Source organism: Chenopodium quinoa, unplaced genomic scaffold, assembly GCF_001683475.1.
Source record: "Chenopodium quinoa cultivar QQ74 unplaced genomic scaffold, ASM168347v1, whole genome shotgun sequence".
NCBI classification, from domain to species: Eukaryota; Viridiplantae; Streptophyta; class Magnoliopsida; order Caryophyllales; family Amaranthaceae; genus Chenopodium; species Chenopodium quinoa.
In genome coordinates, this window is record NW_018743943.1 from 737,021 (window position 1) to 744,084 (window position 7,064).

Sequence of the window (7,064 nt, forward strand, 5' to 3'; positions counted from 1 at the left end):
TGAGTCTGACTCACCGAGGAAACAAACCCAAAAACAAGACCACACTCGCAATAAATAAAACCATAAACATAATTAAATTAATCACAAGATTAAGATAACCTAATTACCTTTGACGCGTGCTTCGCTCCAAAATGAGCTCTTACTTGAAAGCTTCAAGTCCCGCTCACACGGAGACCTCCAACGAAGTCCACCCGCACCAACAAAACTGACTAGGTCCAATGTCTTGGGGTTAGCAAGACCCGACCAATAAAACCCGAGTAATTATATTGAGTTCAAAGGTTTTCACTAATTGTGATGCCTTTTCCAACTCTTACTCAAGCATCATTCCTAATGCCCATACTTGGGTATTTATAGGAAATGATGGGAGTACCATTTACTCTCCCATCAATGTGGGATAGTATGATTTTTCCATTTTATTTTAAAGCTAAAATAAAATTAATAATCAAGCTAGTAATAAATCAACAAGTGGCAAGCTCATGTGCGTGGTTAGGTGAGGACCACTTGGAGAAGGGGGGGGACCAAACTTTCTCTCCACTCTCTCTCCCATAACCAGCCACCTCACTCCACACACACTCAAGGACCACAAGCCACATGGCACCCACCCTTGGGCACCAAGGCAGCCAAGGTGGGCTTCCATGTGTTGCTGTCCGTGGCAGCCACGCCCAGCAAGCCCAGCAGGCCCAGCACTCGCATGCGGGCTGCCAGGCGCTGCTGGCCAGCAAGCCCAGCATGCTTGTGCGAGCTGCTGCTAGCCTTGTGCTTTGGCCAGCGCTGCTAGGCTGCAAGCAATGGCCTAGCCATGCTGCTGCTAGCTGTGGCGAGCTGGCGCGCCTAGCGTGCTAGCTGCTGCAGCTTGTTGCAGCATGGCTTGCTAGCCATTGCGCGCTCAAGGATGTGCCTAGCATGCTAGCACGCACTAGGCAGCGCCTAGCCTTGCGATGCTAGCATGGGTGTGCTAGCACGCACCAGCCAGCCTAGGCTCGGATTGGTGCGCATGCTAGCCACCATGCTAGGCCATACGCCCTTAGCACTCGGTTTGCTTGGGCATTCCGATGATAGGGGTATTTTGGTCTTTTGTTGATTTATTACTATTTCTCGTCTCGTCTTTCACTATTTTTCGACTCGACTTCCGACGCTCGGTTTCGACGCTCTAAGCTCGAATTTCCGACGTCTAAATAAATATTACTCGGTCGACTCATTAATTCCTTCCGAATTAATTCGTCGTTTCGGTTTGTTGAATGCTTGGGTGTGACCCGAAGGGTTCAGTTAAGATTAAGCTGTAATATTAATTATTCATTAATATTACTGATCGGAAGCGGCCTCCACCCAGGCATTCCGATCACTTGACCTCACTGAATATATTAGGTTTCTAATAATTTTGAACCCACTAACGGAATAGTACACTTGTCGAAGGACACCATTCCTTTCAATCTCTCACCCCTTCCGGACAAGGCGCATTTTTGTGTACAACCTTTTTCCTATGTCGCTTAATGTCTCTTCATGAACTATAAGGTAAGATTTATTTTTTCATCCTTATTACGTCCAGAAGTGTTTCCCGATTCTGAGTCCGACTGTCAATAAACAGATGATTTCTAAAATCCATCCGAGCACGGCCTTGCATTTTACAGTCTCGCTCTACGAGAGGCCTTGTATACAACAAAGAAATCTTCCCTATTTTAGTAGGGGGACATTCCCAGTCTTGTAATGTAGCTCCTCTTACTGAGAGGACCTAGTCGCCCGAGTGTTGCCGTTATAATCCCCTATTACGGCAGACGTTTGACAACATCAAAGCGAACTAGTACTCAAACAAGAGAACTCACAATACTCATGGTCGAGGAAATAGGTTCCGATAGCCATAATGAGAAGTATACTTATGACAAATTTTTTTAATTTCTTAAAGTATTCTCATAGGTCGATCCAGTATGGTTCTAAACCAATACCCGTGCAAATGATTTATGACAATCATGTCCTTGTTGCACATCAAACGGTGCTATAAATCAAACTACACACTAATCTCAATCGGTCATTAATCGTCTATCGTTTAAATGACCTTGTTTAGGGATAATTTTCGATTATAATATTCAATGTTCACTTAATAGGTGTTTCCTTACCAAGATTGGTCTTGATACCCTATTTTGAATATTCTCAAAATCGAATGGACTCATTATTTAATCCTAAACCACAATTAAATAGCATAACGGAGTAATAAAATATTTCATGAAATTTTATATTACTCCAAAACTTGAATGGTTTTCCTTACCGTCTTACATTAATTTTTCTCAAAATTAACTAAAACACTAAACAAGGAAATCAAAGCCAGTCTCCTACATTCTTGATTCCCATTGCTTCAACGTGCTTGTTGTGCTTCACTTGAGGCAAAGGTTTAGTAAGTGGATCGGCTACATTGTCATCCGTTCCAACTTTGCAAATTCTGATTTCACCCTCTGATTTCCATTCTCGAATCATGTGAAATCGCCGCTTGACATGTTTGACCTTCTGATGTTCCCTAGGCTCTCTGGCCTGAGCAATAGCTCCATTGTTGTCACAATAGAGGGCTATTGGGCCCTTTATAGAGGGTACAACATCAAGTTCACCAACGAACTTACGAATCCAAACAGCCTCCTTAGCTGCTTCAACAGCTGCTAAGTATTCGGCTTCAGTTGTAGAATCTGCAGTTGTACTCTGCTTTGCGCTCTTCCAACTAAACGCCCCTCCATTTAGACAGAACACATATCCAGATTGCGATTTGAAATCGTCTCTGTCTATCTGGAAGCTTGCGTCGGTATAACCTTCCACAACTAAATCCTCTGCACCACCATACACCAGGAATTTATCCTTGTTCCTTTTCAGGTACTTTAGGATATTTTTGGCCGCAGTCCAATGCGCCTCTCCTGGGTCTGATTGGTAACGGCTCGTAGCACTCAAGGCATACGATACATCTGGCCTAGTACATATCATGGCATACATGATCGATCCAATAAGCGAAGCATATGGAATCTGATTCATTCTTACCCGCTAATCAAGTATCTGTGGACACTGCTTCTTGCTTAGGGTTATGCCATGTGACAATGGCAGGTGACCTCTCTTGGCCTCCTCCATGCCAAATCGAGCAAGTACCTTATCAATATAAGTACTCTGACTCAATCCAATCATCCTTTTCGATCTATCCCTATAGATCTTGATGCCTAGTATGTACTGAGCCTCTCCCAAGTCTTTCATTGAGAAGCACTTTCTAAGCCAGGCCTTACAGACTCTAACAACGGAATGCTGTTTCCAATGAGCAATATGTCATCGATATATAAGACTAGGAAGGCGATGTCACTCCCACTAACCTTCTTGTAAACACAAGATTCATCTAGATTCTTGATAAAACCAAACTTACTGATGGCTTCATCGAATCGCAAATTCCAACTTCTGCTTGCTTGCTTTAATCCATAAATGGACTTCTTAAGCTTACAAACTTTCCTAGCATTGTTTTGGTCGACAAAACCTTCAGGCTGTGTCATATACACAGTTTCTTCCAAATAACCATTAAGGAAGGCGGTTTTGACGTCCATCTGCCATATTTCATAATTGTAATATGCAACAATTGCTAGGAGGATCCGAACGGATTTAAGCATTGGGACTGGTGAAAAGGTTTTATCGTAATCAATACCATGAACTTGTCTGTAACCTTTTGCCACCAATCTAGCTTTGTAAATGAATACATTTCCATCTTTGTCGGTTTTCAACTTGAAAATCCACTTACATCCGATAGGTGTATAACCTTCGGGTAAGTCAACCAAGTCCCAGACTTGATTTTCAAACATGGAATCCATTTCAGATCTCATGTCCTCTTGCCATTTAGCAGAGTCGGTGCTTGCCATCGCTTGCTTGTAGGTTGCCGGTTCATCTCCATCCATAATCAGGATGTCCTGATTCTCGGTTAATACTAAACCAAGATATCTATCAGGTTGAGATCTCGGCCTCTGAGACCTACGTAGGGTAATGGATTGAGCATTTGCATTGTCGGTTCGACTTTGCACATTTTGATCATTTTGACTTGCGTCAACAGATGTTGTTTGAGCACTTTGACTGTCATTATGATTTTGTTGCTCATCCTCACGAACTTCGTCGAGTTCGATTTTCCTCCCACTTGTCATTTTGGAAAGGTGCTCCTTCTCCAAAAAGACACCATGGTGAGCAACAAACACTTTGTTCTCCGATTTTTTGTAGAAGTAATACCCTTTGGTTTCTTTTGGGTAGCCCACAAAGTAAACCTTGTCAGATTTGGGATGAAGTTTGTCAGAAATCAATTTCTTGACATATGCTTCGCATCCCCATATCTTTAGAAAAGATAACCTGGGAGGTTTCTTTGTCCATAATTCATATGGAGTCTTTTCTACAGCTTTTGATGGAGCACGGTTCAGTGTTAGTGCCGCAGTTAGAAATCGTGTCCCCAGAAAGAGATAGGAAGATCACTAAGACCCATTGTTGATCGTACCATGTCTAACAAGGTCCGATTTCTCCTTTCAGATACTCCATTCCATTGAGGAGTTCCTGGAGGTGTCAATTCTGAAATTATACCCTTTTCTTTCGGATGGTCATCGAATTCTTGGCTCAAGTATTCACCACCTCGATCCAATCAAAGGGCTTTGATTTTCTTGCCAAGCTGATTTTCAACTTCACTCTGAAATTCTTTGATTTTTTCAAATGATTCAGATTTATGCGACATGAGGTAGACATAGCCATATCTACTATAGTCGTCTGTGAAAGTGATGAAATATCGATGTCCATTTCTTGTGGTTGAGCTCATTGGTCCACATACATCGGTATGTATAAGACCCAATAAGTCACTTGCCCTTTCTCCCAACTTTGGAGAATGGCTGTTTAATCATCTTGCGTAATAGACATCCCTCGCAATTCTCAAACGATTCTAAATCGAAAGAGTCAAGAACACCTTCTTTTAGAAGTTTCTTGATGCGTTTGATGTTGATGTGGCCAAGACGACAATTCCACAAGTAAGTTTGATTTGACTCTATGGTCTTAGCTCTTTTGGTATCATTATAAACAATTTGTCCAAAGACACAAACGTGTCATTCCATAAATATAAACAAGATGATATGTCTTGTGATCAAGTTCAAAATGACGACCAACGCCACAAGATCAAAATATGGTAGATAAAACTAAACAAGTTTTAAATCTAGACAAAATCTGAGATTACAAGCTTTCTTTGAAAGATTATCTTCTTCTTCCACTTGTGTACTCATATCCACTTGAAAAGCACCGCTCACTTTGTTCCCGAAACATAAGCATATAGTGAGCCAATTTTCCGGTATCTAATACCTTATAAATGGCTTATGTTCAAGTGTAAAGATGATACCTGAGATTGAGGTTACTTTTCTTTTCGCCTCATCTTCTAGATACATGCTACATTCTCTTTTGTAGTGTCCGGGTCTACTACAATAGAAGCAGCGCATCTTAGCTTTGTTCTTGAACTCCTTCTTCTTTGGTCTCAGAGCAACCTTAGACTTCTTGCAAGAATAGGTTTTCTGGAGCTCTTGAACAACTTCCATTAAGGACAGTTTTTTCCGCTGGCCGTAAGTCGCATCTTTAATGCAACATACCCCGAATGGAGTGAGCTTAGTAGCATGAGAGCCGCTTGCTCATCGTCCACTGGTTTGCCAATTAGCTCCAGATGGGTGAATAGCCTTGTCATGTTGAGCACATGAGCTTGAAGTGGCATCCCATGTCTAAGTCTTGCATTAAAGACCTTAGACCATACTTCTTGTCTCTCTTTCGTGAGACACCCATCTTGCGGTGGCTTGATCCTCATGTTCGAGAGTGACCTAGTCACATCTTCCACAAGTCCATCATAGTTGCCTCTGGTACTTTTGGTGACTCTCAAATTGACTACATCTTCTAGAGCTTTGAGCATCATGTCCGGAAAATAGTTGGAGAACTTCCCCTTCCATTGTACCGGGATGGAGTTTTCCATGAGTCTGGAAACTCTTTTACAATCCACACTCCATACCTCATGTGCCTCATCACTCATAATCCCCTTTGGTAGAAACTCGGGATTTGAGTGTCCAGAATGTGCTCTAGGTAGCAATTTCGGAGGGTCTTTCGGAGTTCCTCTTCCAATTCCTTAAAGTTTACCAAGTTCAGAGAAATTGGCAACTTTTCGGGAAATTCCGGGAGCATAAGGTCGTTGACATTAGTTGAAGACATGATTCTACAATTGAAAGAATTTGAAATAAAAAACCATTCATTATACTTAAATAAGATTGAATTCATGCATTTTAATCAAACTTTTTTAAAACGTCTTATTCACACATTAAAGATTGTCCCCATTTTAGGTGAGAATAAGTCGATTCCAAGATCCAAAGAAACAAAGAGTGGTTAAGCATGCTTTGGCTTGTCTTAACACTCAATCTCCTAAGGTAAGCAGCGCTTTACTAATGGCTCCAAGCCACTCTTGGTTGAATAAATCGTCGCATCCAATGCTCTCTAAACAATTTATTCACTTTGCCACGACATGTTAGGACTCCATCACTCATATCGTTGAGTATAACCAAAACCACCTTGCATACCCGGTATGCCTTACGTTCCTTGGAGAAGTAGTGATGCCTCGCTTTGGCGTAGCCCACCACTACCCTCGTTCGGTTGGTAAGTGTGTTTGGAATGACAAGTTTTACTCAATATTTTAGGGACCTAGGGTTTCTATGTTGGTTGATTTAAGTGAACTTAATTAATCATCTCAACATTCGAAATCCTAAACATGCATCTAACATATAATTCATATATATATATATAAACATAAATATATATCGAAAACATAAATAGTGATGCATTTGGCAACTAGCATGACCCCTTGAGATCTTCAATTCTTCAAAAGGTCATCATTTGCAACTTCATGGCTTTGTCTTCTAAGAACCCCGTCTTCAAGACTTGACCAAAATATTACAATTTCTAGTATCTACGATTAGGACTAATCTAAATATTAAGGTACAAAAATACTCAACGGTTCGCAGACCGTATTTAGATTTACAAAAATACATCACGGATCACAGTCCGTATTTTCT